The following is a 15,541-nucleotide window of genomic DNA, read 5'->3' on the forward strand; positions in this document are numbered from 1 at the left end:
ACCCGCGCTACTAATATACCTAAAACCCGCGCTACTGCTAGGCTTTTCCCTAGTAGTGATAAAACCTTCATGTGCTTTCGGTGCAAATTTGGACGTGTGATGTGGATCTTTGATCTAGCACCTAGCACCAAAGACTTTGAAGTAACTGACATTTGGCTTCTTACCAGTCAGAAGTTCATAGGATGTTTTCTTGAAGAACTTGTGAAGATATACTCTATTGATGATGTGGCATGCAGTATCAATAGCTTCAGGCCAGAATTTTCTTGGAGTCTTGTACTCATCAAGCATCGTTTGTGCCATCTCAATGAGTGTTCTCTTCTTGCGCTCCATGATGCCATTCTGCTAAGGTGTGTAAGGAGCAGAGAACTCGTGTGTGATGCCCAACATATCAAGATAAATGTCAAGGCCAGCATTCTTGAACTCGGTGCCATTGTCACTCCGGATGTGCTTGATCTTGACACCATAGTTCATCATGGCCCGATTTGCGAAGCGTCTGAAGACATCCTGCACTTTAGTCTTATAGAGAATTATGTGCAACCAGGTGTATCTTTAGTAATCATCAACAATAACGAAGCCATAGAGATGTGCATTAGTAGTGAGAGTAGAGTAGTGAGTAGGGCCAAATAGATCCATGTGAAGCAGCTCGAAGGGGCGTGAGGTAGACATGATTGTCTTCGAGGGATGCTTGGCTCTTGTCATCTTCCCAACTTCACAGGCACCACATAGATGATCCTTCTTGGACATGACGCCATCGATGCCAATGTCAGTGTCAAAACCGGCGGATCTCGAGTAGGGGGTCCCGAACTGTACGTCTAAGGTCGATGGTAACAGGAGACGGGGACACGATATTGACCCAGGTTCGGGCCCTCTCTATGGAGGTAATACCCTACTTCATGCTTGATTGATCTTGATGAATATGAGTATTACAAGAGTTGATCTACCACGAGATCGTAATGGCTAAACCCTAGAAGTCTAGCCTGTGACGATTATGATTGTGTATATGTATCCCTTTACGGACTAAACCCTCCGGTTTATATAGACACCGGAGGGGACTAGGATTGTACAAAGTCGGTTACAGAGAAAGGAATCTTCATATCCGATCACCAAGCTTGCCTTCCACGCCAAGGAGAGTCACATCCGGACACGGGACAAAGTCTTCTGTCTTGTATCTTCATAGTCCGTCAGTCCGGCTCACATCAATAGTCCGGCTATCCGAGGACCCCATAATCCGGGACTCCCTCAGTAGCCCCTGAACTAGGCTTCAATGACGAGGTGTTCGGCGCGCAGATTGTCTTCGGCATTGCAAGGCGGGTTCCTCCTCCGATTTCTTCAAAGTACCTGATTAAAAGAGCAGTATTCCGCTTTCCATTTAATGTCGCGCTCATCGGCTTCCACACCTTCGTGTCTTCAGCTTCCACGTGTCAAGCGAATATGAAAGGTCAGGTCATTTTTGCACATATCACCCCGTCCATGTAAGAAAGGTGTCTATTTAGAGAGATTGGGATTCTCAGATCCATTCCGCACTAAGCGAGGGATCCTCAGAGTCTGCTAGGAGAAACCATTGCACCATGGCCAGCGCTCCCAGCTCCTCCTCCCGTTCCCACAGCCCTAAAAAAGGCAATTGGGAGAGATGCTCCGTATCCCATAGTCAGCTAGTGGAACTGCAAAAACAAGGATTTCTTCCCCCCGCATATCTTGCCCCCGTTCGAGCAGGATTGATTCCCTTCAACGACGGGGCTCAGGCAGAGAACTTCCCCAATCCATCCAGGGGGAACGAGTGGTGCTTTGTCCCCTACTTGTTGAGAGGCATGGGATTTCCAATCCACCCATTCCTCCGAGGTCTTCTGGAGTACTACATCCTCCAACTGCACAATTTTACTCCTGCCTCCATCCTGCACGTTGCGGGTTATGTCGCCCTCTGCGAGCTGTTTCTGGGTTGTGAGGCCCATTTTGAATTATGGAGGAAGCTATTCTGCCCCGTCCCTCGTAACCAAGAGGGATTGATATTTAAAGTAGGCGGAGCCGAAGTGTAGCGCGTTACCGGGACCGGATACCTGTCTGGCACGCTGAAGAAGGCATCCGAAGATTGGCCTTCCGAATGGTTTTATATCGACGACATCTCCCTTCCCGACCTAGTCTGAATGGGTCTTCCTGAACTTTCAAGAGCTCCATTGAAGAAACGCCATAGCTGGCGCCCTCGGAGCCTCAGGGAGGAAGATAGTGAAGAAGTCCGTCAATTGATGAGCAAGATAGAGATGCTCGCCCGGTCTGGATTATCAATAGTCGAGGTAATGGCGACTTCCATAGAGCGAGGGGTTCAGCCGCTTCAATACAAAAGGTTTCCCATGTGGCACTATAATGGGCAAGATGACGCCTCCCGCTGCGGACGGAAGGGTCTGGACACCCTTGCCGCTTTGACCAAAATACTGGCCAAACTATACAAAGGGGAGAAAGAGGAATTCGCTTGTATTAAGCGCCAGGATGGATTCTCCATGTACAATCCTCCTAGCTGGGTAAGTTCTAATCCCACTACCCTTCTCATTCTGCTCCCAGAATTGCTTTCCATGGACATTAATCCGTCCATTTGTAACAGGAATGGCAAAAAATCACCAAGGAGCTCAAGAGCCCTGCACCACAACCAGAGGACCACAATCAGGACCTCGACCCCGGATTCAAAGAGGATCCAGATATATTTGTGGAGCTTGAAGACGGGGTGTTTTACCAGGCAAGCCATGACGGCACGGAAGTGTCCATTATTGCCGACTATCCTGGTCTCCTCCCTACATTACACGTAAGTAACCAGGAGACATTTCTTCAAGAAGAACATCCTTTTTACGCCTCACCCAGCGCACTATCTCGTGCTCTAAAGGGAAGGCGCTCGGCATGCCATGTTGCACCTGAGGCGGCCCACAAGAGAGCAACGCCTACATCGGGCAAGCCTTCGAAGAGGAAGGCAAATAAAATCACGGCCGAGCCTTCCTCAAAGAGGTATGGTTTTAAAACATGCTCCTTGACTGTCATATTGAAGTGTGACACTGTCCGTTGTGTCTCATCAGGAAAAGAATTCGCTGGACTATGTCCGGGGATCCTTTCGGTCATGCCTCCACCAGCCGGATTCCAGATCCTGCCTTTAGGACAGAGGATGACGCGGGAGTGACGCCGAATTGTCCTTCTACAGAGGATTCGGATGATATGTCCGTTACAAACTCTGAAATGGAAAGCGCCATGAATCATCGGCACCGGCGGGCCACTCTTCGAGACCACGACTTTTCAAATGAGGCATTTAATGCCTTCATCTTGGCTGATGCATACATCCGAGCTGCTCGAGATGGACTTACCAGAGCCATTGATCAATATTTGAAAGATGTGCGGGTAAGTACACATTTGTACAAATCTGATAATTATATATACCAGTAGCCCCCGAGACTTGAAACAGTTGGTCCAACTGATTTAAGGATCATTGTGTAACCAGGTGCTAACAGGGAAGAACATCATGTTGTCTCAAGAGCTGGAAAAGTGTCGGACCCCAGCTAGCTGCTGCAACTGCTGAACTGGAGAAATCCAAGAAGGCCTCAACTGGTAATGTGTCCCTCCATCGAGAAAAACAGAATTATATATACCAGTAATGCTAACACAGTTGCATATCTGATGATAGTATCGTCAGATAATCCAGGAAAGGTACCGGAAACCGAACAACTAGGCGCACAAAAGACCGAAAGGCAACTCGCCGCTGGCGAGCGTATACTTACACGGGTCAGGGGGGAGAAAAATAAACTCCAGGATTCCAATAGCCAACTAGGTGAAGAGCTAAAAGATGTATGGGCCCAGTTGGCCGACTCCGTGAAGGAAAATAAAAGGTTGCGAGGCGGCATATTTAGTATGTGTTCAAACTTACCTCCGTGTAATTTGGTGAGGAAAGGAACTGACAGAGTTATGTCTGTAGGTATGCTGACTGGTTGTCCCAAAGAGGAGAAGTCTGGATCCTCAGGTGATCTGCTACAAGAACTATCGCAACTGCACGAGCGAGCTCGGCAGGCAATGCAGAGTGTTGCCAAGGCCTTATGGCCATCCGCCTCCCCTCTAGGGAGTATGGAGGAGCTTGTACAGCTACTCAAGGGAGCGCGGCGGGGTTTCTGATTATGCAAGATATCAGCCTGCCGGGAAGGTGCGCGAGAAGCCTGGGCCATGATGATAACACGGTATACCAAGCTTGATCTGAATCATATGGCCCGGGTCGGACCTTTAGGGTCATATGGAAAAGAGATTCCCATTAGTCTAGTATATGACCAGGTAAAAGTAGCCGCAGAATATTCTCAGTAGGATTGTAAGCTAGACAACCTGTTGGATGGCATAGAAGAAGAAGTTTTTGAGTCCAAGTGACTATATACTTCAATGGACAAATTTGTCCCTAGCCGGACTATAAAACGTTCGTCATGGCGGACCTTTTCGCTTTGACCTCTGGACCCGAAGGTCCGGAGTGTTTCCGAATACCCGCTCGGTAATATAGACCGGGGTACGCGTGGAAACCAGGCATAGGGGTCATAGTTGCTTGATAAGACAAGTATCCGGCTAGCTATGTTATATTACATTGTAATAGTAAGAAACATCTTCCAGAGAGAATAGTCTCGTTAAGGGTTCCTTTCCCTGGGTGAGCATGCGTTTATTGTGCATGTCCGAACTGTGATTAAAAAAATCATAGTATACTTAATATCTAGGGGTTCATAATGTAATCGGTAAAAAACATCTTTAGTCCGCCGACCAAATATTCCCTTAAGAACGCTAGCTTTCGGCTTCACCCAGTCTGAGGTACACATCCGGATGACCCGGCAGTAACAATTGCAGAGGTGCTCCCTTTATGCCCTAGCCGAACTAACGGGAACGTAGGGCATAAGAACAGGAGCCAGGCAACCAAGCTTGGCCAAAACTTAAGTCATATCGATGCATATAATGGCGAAGAAAAGGTACATACGAGGAAAAAATACGTATGTTGTGAGCTTTAATGCTCGGAGAATAATAATAATAAGCTTCTGTACAGGAAGCCCCTAGGTATAATGGACGTACATATTTTAAGATGTGTATGTCACAGGTGCACGGTCTAGCCGCATGAAAGCTTTAAGGCTAAAAAGGGAAAAACTGAAAAGAGAGAAAAAATAATGGAAATAAAAAGGGAGAAGGAGACAAACAAAGAGTTCCGCGCTAGGCATAGAATCTTCGGAGTTTGGCCGCATTCCATGGGTTCGGCTCTAGGCGATTGTTTGATGCATCACGCGGGTGGTACGCTCCTCCAGTGAGAACTTCATCAATGATGAAGGGACCCTCCCACTTGGGCTTGAGTTTGTCCTTTTTCTTCTCCAATAAGCGTAGAACGAGTTTGCCAACATTATAAGTCTTGGCCCGCACTTCTCTGCTTTGGTACCTCCGTGCCTGTTGTTGATATAATGCGGAACGGGCTTTTGTGACGTCACGCTCCTCGTCCAGGGCATCTAAGTTGTCCTGTCGATCGAGCTCGGCCTCTCTCTCTTCATAAATGCGCACTCGAGGTGAGTCATGCATAATGTCGCACGGTAACACAGCCTCTGTGCCATACACCATAAAAAAGGGTGTATATCCGGTAATACGATTGGGCGTGGTCCGCAGCACCCAGAGTATGGAGTCAAGCTCCTCAACCCACTGACTGTCTGATTCTTTCAAAGACCGCACTAGTCTAGGCTTATTGCCGCTCATAATAAGACCATTGGCTCGTTCAACTTGAGTGTTTGTTTGTGGGTGATAGACGGAGGCGTAATCGAGCTTAATGCCCAGATTGGCACACGAGGTTTTCACCTCATCGGCTGTGAAGTTAGAGCCATTATCGGTGATGATGTTGTGTGGGACACCATAACGATGCACAACACTATATATGAAGTCTATCATTGGTCCGGCTTCGGGCATTTTAACTGGTTTGACCATTATCCACTTAGTGAAGTTATCCACCATGACCAACAAATATATTTTTCTTGTGGCTTCCTCCTTTAAGGGGTCCGACCATATCAAGCCCCCAGACAGCAAAAGGCCAAGTGATGGGGATTGTTTGTAGAGCGGTGGGTGGCATGTGGCTTTGGTTGGCGAAAAGCTGGCATCCGACGCAATGTTGGACAAGGTCCTGTGCATCTGCTCGGGCCGTCGGCCAATAGAATCATGTATGGAAGGCCTTGCTTACAAGGGCCCGAGCCACGGCATGGTGACCGCTGAGACCGGCATGAATTTCAGCCAAGAGCTGCCGCCCCTCTTCCTTGGAGATACGTCTTTGAAGTACTCCGGTAGCACTTTTCTTGTAGAGTTCTCCTTTGTGGACCTTGTAGGCTTTCGAGTGTCGGACAATGCAGCGTGCCTCATTCTGATCCTCTGGGAGTTCTCGCCTATTAAGGTAGGCCAAGAAGGGTTTGGTCCATGGGGCAATGACTGCCATGATAAGATGGGCCGATGGTGTTATTTCGGTGGTTGAGCCCCCGATGATATTGGTGTGTTCGGTATCTGGGGTTATAGTTGGATCCAGACTTGTACTGCTGCTCTCCCCTTGCCACACCATGGATGGCTTAAAGAGCCTTTCCAGAAATATGTTAGGTGGGGCGGGGTCGCGCTTAGCACCAATACGAGCAAGGACATATGCCACTTGATTGCTTTCTCGAGCCACATGATGGAACTCGAGCCCCTCAAACCGAGCCGACATTTTAAGAACGGCATTACGGTAAGCCGCCATTTTCGGATCTTTGGCATCGAAGTCTCCATTTATTTGAGATATTGCAAGGTTTGAGTCCCCACGCACCTCCAGGCGTTGAATGCCCATGGAGACAGCCATCCGAAGACCATGCAATAGAGCCTTGTATTCGGTTGCATTGTTGGAGTCTGTGTATAGTATTTGGAGTACGTATTGAACTGTATCTCCAGTGGGGGATGTTAGGACAACACCCGCTCCTAATCCTGCCAGCAGTTTGGAGCCATCGAAGTGCATGATCCAGTTGGAATATGTGACGTACTCTTTAGGGAGTTCGGCCTTTGTCCATTCGGCGACGAAGTCGGCCAGCACTTGATATTTAATGGTCCAGCGCGGTTTGTATGTTATGTCGAATGGGAGGAGCTCAATGGCCCACTTGGCAATCCGGCCTGTGGCATCGTGGTTGTTTGTTATATCATTGAGTGGTACTTCGGAGGCCACCGTGATTGAGCACTCTTGAAAGTAGTGTCGTAGCTTCCGAGATGCCATGAAGACCGCGTATGCTATTTTTTGGTAATGAGGGTACCTGGATTTGCATGGTGTGAGGACAGTAGATACGTAGTATACCGGCTCCTGAAGCGGGAATTTGTGTCCGTCCTCCTTTCGTTTGACGACGAGCACCACACTCACGACCTGGTTTGTTGCTGATATGTATAATAACATGGGTTCACCGACGTTTGGAGCGGCCAGGATTGGGTTGCTCGCTAAGAGAGCCCTTATTTATTCTAGTCCGGCCATTGTTGCATCCGTCCACTCGAAGTGATCAGTGCATCGGAGAAGGCGATAGAGTGGTAATGCCTTTTCTCTCAGTCTGGAGATAAAGCGGCTTAAAGTTGTCACACATCCGGATAGTTTTTGGACTTGTTTAAGGTTTGTTGGCGTAGCCAACTGTTACAAATCTCGGATTTTGGCTGGGTTTGCCTCAATTCCTCTATGGGAAACGATGAAGCCCAATAGTTTTCCAGCTGGAACTCTGAAATCACACTTTTTCGGATTGAGCTTGATATCATATGTACGGAGGTTGTCAAATGTGAGACGCAGATCGTCTATTAATGACTCGACGTGCCTAGTCTTGATGACTACGTCATCCACATATGCTTCAACCATCTTGCCGATTTGTTTTCCATGCATGTTTGAATCATGCGTTGATAGGTGGCGCCGGCATTTTTGAGCCCAAAGGGCATAGTGTTGAAGCAGAAAGGCCCGTATGGGGTAATGAATGTCGTTGCGGCTTGATCAGACTCCTTCATCTTGATTTGATGGTATCCGGAGTACACGTCAAGGAAACACAGTGAGTCGTGTCCTGTAGTGGCATTGATGATCTGATCGATGCGAGGGAGGGGGAAGGGATCCTTAGGGCAGGCCTTGTTGAGGTCTTTGAAATCGACGCATAGGCGCCAGGATTTATCCTTCTTTGGTACCATCACCAAGTTTGCCAGCCAGTCTGGATGCTTTATTTCTCTAATGAATCCGACCTCAAGTAACTTGGCTAGCTCTTCCCCAATGGCTTGTCGTTTGGGTTCTGAAAAGCGCCGCAGTGTTTGTTTGACCGGCTTATACCCCTTTGCTATATTGAGGCGGTGTTCAGCTAGCCTGCGTGGGATTCCTAGCATATCAGAAGGGTTCCAAGCGAATATGTCCCAGTTTTTGCGTAGAAACGCTCGCAGTGCGGCGTCAATCGTTGGGTTCAGCTGTGCTCCGATGGATGTTGTCTTATTGGGATCCATCGGGTGGACTTGAAATTTGACTATTTCGTCTGCTGGTTTAAACGAGGTGGATTTGGGTCGCTTGTCCAGGATCACGTCGTCCCTATCCACTGTGGAGCGCAATGTGGTTAACTCTTCGGCCACGAGGGCTTCAGACAATGCCTCCAGGGCCAGAGCTGCGGTTTTGTTTTCGACGCGGAGTGCTATGTCCGGATCACTAGCAAGAGTGATAATACCATTGGGCCTGGGCATCTTGAGCTTCATGTACCTATAATGGGGTATAGCTTGGAAGCATGCAAATGCATCTCTCCCTAAAAAGGCATGATATCCACTGTCGAAAGGGGCCACTTGGAAGGTTATCTCTTCGGACCTGTAATTCTTCGGCGTGCCGAATACCACATCGAGTGTGATTTTTCCCGCGCATCGCGCCTCCCGACTAGGAATGATTCCTCAGAAGGTCGTGCTACTTTGCTCAATGTGGCTCCTATCTATTTCCATTTTGTTGAGAGTTTCCTCGTAAATGAGGTTTAGTCCGCGGCCGTCGTCCATGAGCACTTTGGTAAGCTAAAAGTCGTCCACAATTGGATTGAGGACTAGGGCAGCTGGTGCCCGGACTGTCCTGGATTTTGGTTCGTCACTGGCATTGAAAGTAATGGCTGTGTTGTTCCAGGGGTTTATTGCTGCTACTTGGCAGACTTCGGCAAGGCCATGGAGTGCCCTTTTGCGCCTTTTGTTTGAGGCAAAAATCTTGAAGACCGTCAATACTCGAGGGTCGTTGTCTTCCATGGGGTGTTTCTTTGCAGCATTTTTGGTGAGGAGATCCTCGCCGCTCTTGGACACTTGTCGGAGTATCCAACATGCCCTAAGGTTGTGGGTTGGTATGGTGTCCGATGTTGCGTGTATTTTGCATGGTCTATCGAGCCATCCCTCCAGAACGGTTTCGTGCCCTATAATGGGCTTCGGTTTCTTTACTATTGGGTCGGGCGACCCACGAGGGTGCATCCTTTTTGTTAGGACGAGGAGTTGAGTGGAAACTGGTGGTTCTTAGGGAGCTGCCTGGGTTTTCCAGGTGCTCTCCATTGCGCAGTACTTCTGTACTATGATTGCCAAGTCAGCAAAGTGTAATATGCGACGGCAATTAATGGCATTGAGGATTCCTTCGTCCGTGCAATTTTTGCCGAATAGTGAGATTGCGTCTTCGTCGCTGCAACCTTCGATCTTGTCTTTAACGAGGAGAAATCTGGCCCAAAAGTGATGGACCGTTTCTTGAGGCTGCTGCCGTATGTGCGTAAGATCGCGTATGTCTGGGTGGGTGGGTGGATTTAATTCCTGACCCTGGCCCAATTTGGTATCCGGAGTTTGAGAAACTTCCGAACTTAACAGTTCGGGCTCCGGGATATGAACTGATTTTTCCGGCCCGTTGTCCGATTCTAAGTTCGGGGGGCAGGGCGTGTTGTTCCGCAGATGGGTATCCGACTCTTCAAGACCGGCGATCCGAAAATAGTTCATCCTCAATATAGAGGGGGAGATGTTGTTGCGCTCCTCGATTACCGATACCTGATGGGTGACCGATGGAGATTTGATTTCTCTCTGATCGGGTTTAAGCCCGATCAGATCATAGTCTGTAGCGACTCCCAAGGCGGCAATGCGATTGAGGAGTTCGTTCAAAGACGACAACTCCGTTGGATCCATCTGTTTGGAGTGTTCGGAGTCAACACGAAGGCGAGTTTTGATGACCCGAGAAGTCATCATCGGCTCGATGGCCGAGCGGGCGGTCATGATGAAGCCGCCCAGCCGGAGGGTTTGGCCTAGGGCCAGGGCTCCTCCAGAGGTGATGTTGTCCTTGACAACAAGGCGAGCCATCAATCCTGTCTTCGACGTCACAGTGGAACTCTCAATGAAAACACCAATGTCGGTGTCAAAACCGGTGGATCCCGGGTAGGGGGTCCCAAACTGTACGTCTAAGGTCGATGGTAACAGGAGACGGGGGACACAATGTTTACCCAGGTTCAGGCCCACTCTATGGAGGTAATACCCTACTTCCTGCTTGATTGATCTTAATGAATATGAGTATTACAAGAGTTGATCTACCATGAGATCGTAATGGCTAAACCCTAGAAGTCTAGCCTGTGAGGATTATGATTGTGTATATGTATCCCTCTATGGACTAAACCCTCCGGTTTATATAGACATCGGAGGGGACTAAGGTTGTACAAAGTCAGTTACAGAGAAAGGAATCTTCATATCCGATCGCGAAGCTTGCCTTCCATGCCAAGGAGAGTCCCATCCAGACACGGTACGAAGTCTTCTGTCTTGCATCTTCATAGTCCATCAGTCCGGCTCACATCAATAGTCCGGCTATCCGAGGACCCCATAATCCGGGACTCCCTCAGCCAATGATGTGCTTCTTCTTCACAAGAGTGTACAGGTTTCTCATGCTCGCATGTCCTAGCCGTCGATGCCATAGCCAGCATTCTGAAGCCTTTGCTAGAAGATATACGGCAAGTTGTGGTCTTGCGGAGAAATCTACCATATACAGATCACCTCTTCGATAGCCTTCGAAGACTAGAGATTTTTCAGATTCCATTAGCACAAGACAATGATATTTTCCAAATATTACAATCACATTCAGATCACAGAGCATTGACATAGACATTAAGTTGTAACCAAGGGATTCAACAAGCATCACTTTATCCATGTGCTGATCCTTTGAGATAGCAACTCTACCAAGACCAAATACCTTACTTTTACCAGTGTCAGTGAATGTGATGTGGCTCTTAGTAGAAGGACGTAGGGTTGAATCCATTAGAAGACTTCGATCACCAGTCATGTGGTTGGTGCAGCCGCTATCCATGATCCATTCAATGGCTTATGGAGTTGTACCCTACAGTGTAGTTAGCGGGATAGGCTTCACCAAGAGTATTGTGAAGCCGAAACATGTAGCGAACAAGCATATTATCAAAGTTTAGATCCTGGTTCGGCATGATAAGATGCTCATCAAGGAACCCTGGGACTAAATACATGATAAGACAATTTGGGCATTTTATCTTGCGTCCCACAAGATGTTTTAGGTCCCCAGCATTGTTGTCAGAAGATTTTGTTTTTCGGCTGGAGACCTTTCCCTACAAAAGAAGTTAATTCTTCTTAACCACCCACATCTTCAGGGGTGGCTTAGAAGCAATGAGTCTAAGTGCAGCATCTGAGAACTTTGGCTTGGGAGCCCTAGTAAATAGCTTTGCAGGAGGAGAATAATACTCATAAGAATATGCAGAAAAGTTCTTAGTTTTGTGAACATAGCGTTGGATGAAACACGCTCATATTCATGAGTCTCATAGCGATTCTCCTGCAAAACATTGACGTTAGGGTGACCATTAGTGGTCCTCTGTATTTATGAAGCCTTTGGGACATTTGACGCCTTTGGTCGAGGGTTTGTCTTCTTCCCAGGTGTTGTCATGATGACATTCACGAGAAGCTTCTCAAGACAGCTTTTGGGCACCCAGATCTTCTTCTGGGGTGACCCATTCCTGCATTTAGTACCAATGTACCTGGCAAACACTTCACCATTCTGATTCTTAAACAGTTTATAATTTGCATCAAAGGATTCATCAATGATAATTGGGTTAGCACAAGTGAAGCCAGATAAGGTAGATGGATCTACTGAAGGATCCTTAGCAGCAACCCAGGTGGTTTTAGGGTACTGCTCAGGTGTCCAATATGAGTCATCAATGTTCATTTTCCTCTTGAACCCAACACCCTCTTTCCTAGGGTTTCGGTTCAGAATCTATTTCTTGAGGACATCACACATAGTTTGATGCCCTTTGAGTCTTTTGTACATGCCAGCCTCAAACAATGTCTTCAACCTAGCATTCTCATTAGCAATAGTAGTGGCAACCTCAGCAGAGGGGTTAGTTACCACATCAGCAATTGAAGATATTGCAATATCAGAGGCAGTAGAACATTCAGCAATAGAGACATCATTATCACGCTCAAGACACTTCAAGCATGGTGGAACAAATTCTACTTGAGCAGTACTCATCCGTTTGGCGAGTAGTGAATCGTTCTCCTTTTGAAGATCTTCATGAGACGCTCTCAGTTTCTCTAGATCCTGCTTCCTTTAAAGATAATCGTAGGAAAGCTTCTCATGAGAGGCTGAGAGAGTTTCATGATGACTTTCAAGAACTTCGTACTTAGAGCGAAGACTTTTAATATCTTCGATTAAGGACTGAGTTCGATTCATTTCCGCGTCCAATAGGTCATCGCTTTTGTCTAGCAGTTTTTGAATGTGTTCCATAGCAGTTTGTTGCTCAATTGCAATTTTAGCAAGTGTCTTATAGCTAGGTTTGGATTCACATTCAGAGTCATCTTCACTAGAGGTTTGGAAGTAGGCATCGCTTGAAGTTACCTTGGCACGACGTGCCATGAAGCGGTAGGTAGGAGCAGAGTCATCGCCATCATCACCAGCTTTGGCTTCAACGCTGCGAGCATTGTCTTCAGTGTTGAAGATGGACTTGGCGACGAACGTTGATGCTAGAGCCAGGCTTGCCATGCCTGAATCAGACTCCTCCTAAGACTCCACCTCTGCCTCCTCAGAAGTAGACTCCTCCTCTTAATCCATTTCCTTGCCAATAAATGCACGAGCCTTGCTTGATGAGGTCTTCTTGTGAGATGAAGATTTTGACGGGGACTTTGAGGAAGATTTTGAAGATTTCTTCTTCTTCTTGTCATCAGAATCATATTCCTTGCTCTTCTTCTTCTTATTCGATTCCTTATCCCACTGAGGACACTCAGAGATGTAGTGGCCAGTCTTCTTGCATTTGTGGCAAGTTCTCTTCTTGTAGTCACGTGATGAAGCCTCATCGTTCTTGGAGCTAGATCTTGAAGACTTGCTGAATCGATTCTTCTTGGAGAACTTCTGGAACTTTCTCACCAGCATTGCAAGCTCTTTGTCAAGCTCTTCAGGATCACCAGAGCTACACTCAGATTCTTCTTTAGATGAGGAAACAGCCTTTGCCTTCAGAGCACGAGTTCGGCCATAGTTGGGGCCATAGATATCATGCTTCTCAGATAGCTGGAACTCATGTGTGTTGAGCCTCTCGAGTATGTCAGACGGATCAAGATCTCTAAAGTCAGGATGTTCTTGAATCATCAGGGCTAAGGTGTCAAATGAGCTGTCAAGTGATCTCAGAAGCTTCTTCATGATCTCATGCTTGGTGATTTCAGTGGCGCCGAGAGCACACAGTTCATTGGTGATGTCAGTCAAGCGATCGAACATGAGCTGGACATTTTCATTGTCGTTTCTCTTGAAGCGGTTGAACAGATTGCAAAGAACATCAATTCTTGAGTCTCTCTGAGTTGAGATGCCTTCATTGACCTTGGACGGCCAGTCCCAGACCAGCTTTGCAGTTTCCAGTGCACTCACACAACCATACTGCCCTTTGTTCAGATGACCACAGATGATGTTCTTGGTGGTTGAGTCCAATTGAGCAAATCTCTCGACATGAGCAGCCGTGACGCCTTCACCGACTTTGGGAACGCCAGTCTTGACGACATACCAGAGATCAACATCAATGGCTTCAAGATGCATGCGCATCTTGTTCTTCTAATAGGGGTAGTCAGTGCCATCGAAGACAGGGCACGCAATGGAGACCTTGATTATCCCAGCAGTCGACATAGCTCAAACTCTAGGTGGTTAAACCGAATCACATAAAATAAGGGAGTACCTTGCTCTGATACCAATTTAAAGAGCTAGTTATGGACTAGGGGGGGTGAATAGGCGATTTTTATGAAAGTCTTCAAAACATGGTGGCTTTGTAGACAAACAGGTAAAATGAGCCTATATAGTAAGCAGCGGAATGAAGACTACACTAGGCAAGCATTAGGCAAGCATACAATACAGAGAAAGCACGAAGACTAACTGCAACTAGGTAGACAGGATCAGTATGGAAGATAGTATGAAGCTAAATAGATAAAAGTCTTCACACAATGAAGTCAAATGAATCAGGTAGGCAAGCAATGATTTCACGAAGACAAACTGTAAAGTAAGGAGAGAAAGGGGTAGAACCAGTTGCTTGGTGAGGACAAGGATTTGGTAGACCAGTTCCATTTGCCATGACAATTGTACGTCTGGTTAGGGAGGCTGAGATTGAACTCAGAAGACTATGTCTTCACCTTATTCCCCTTGAGCTAAGGACACCCAGTCCTAGCCCAATCGCTCTGGTAAGCCTTCAAGGTAGACTTCCAAACCTTCACAGACTTTGTTCACCGGCGATCCACAATGACTCTTGGATGCTCAAAACGTGACGCCTAACCGACTGGAGGATTCACATTCCTCAAGTGTAACAAGTCTTCAGATCACTCGGACAGAAAGACTTCAGTGATGCCTAACACTCTTTGGCTCTGGGTGTTTTGGGCTTTGTCCTCGCAAGGATTTCTCTCTCAAATGCTTTGGAGGTGGGTTGCTCTCAAGCGACGGAACCTGTGCACTAACTCTGAGCAGCCACCAATTCATGCTGTAGGGGGTGGGCTATTTATGGCCAGGAGGCAACCCGACCTGATTTGTTCAAAATGACCCTGGGTCACTAAGGAACTGACATGTGTCCAACGGTCAGATTTCAAACACACACGGCAGCTTAGCTTGGGCTACAAGCAAAGCTGACTCATCCAGCTCTGGATAAGATTTGCTCTCATTGTCTTTGCTCGAAGACATAGGATTTGGTTGAGCATCACTTCAGTCACTCTGACTTTGTTCACTTGGACCCCACTTAACAGTACGGTGGTTCCTATGACTCAATAAGAAGAAAAGGAAGCTATGAAACAACTATGTCTTCGCACTTCATAGTCTTTAAGTGAATAGCTTCACGCGTCATAATCTTCGTCGTGAATTTCTTCACGAACCACCATTGTCTTCAATGCCTTCAAACATTTTTAGGGGTCATCTCTGGTAGGTAAACCGAATCAATGAGGGATACCTGTGTTATCCTGCAATTCTCACAAACACATTAGTCTCTCAACCACGTTTGTTGTTAATACTCCAAAACCAACTAGGGGTGGCACTAGATGCACTTACAGAATGGCGCGGCCA

The sequence above is a fragment of the Triticum dicoccoides genome, chromosome 5B (genome assembly GCF_002162155.2).
Source record: "Triticum dicoccoides isolate Atlit2015 ecotype Zavitan chromosome 5B, WEW_v2.0, whole genome shotgun sequence".
Lineage (NCBI taxonomy): Eukaryota > Viridiplantae > Streptophyta > Magnoliopsida > Poales > Poaceae > Triticum > Triticum dicoccoides.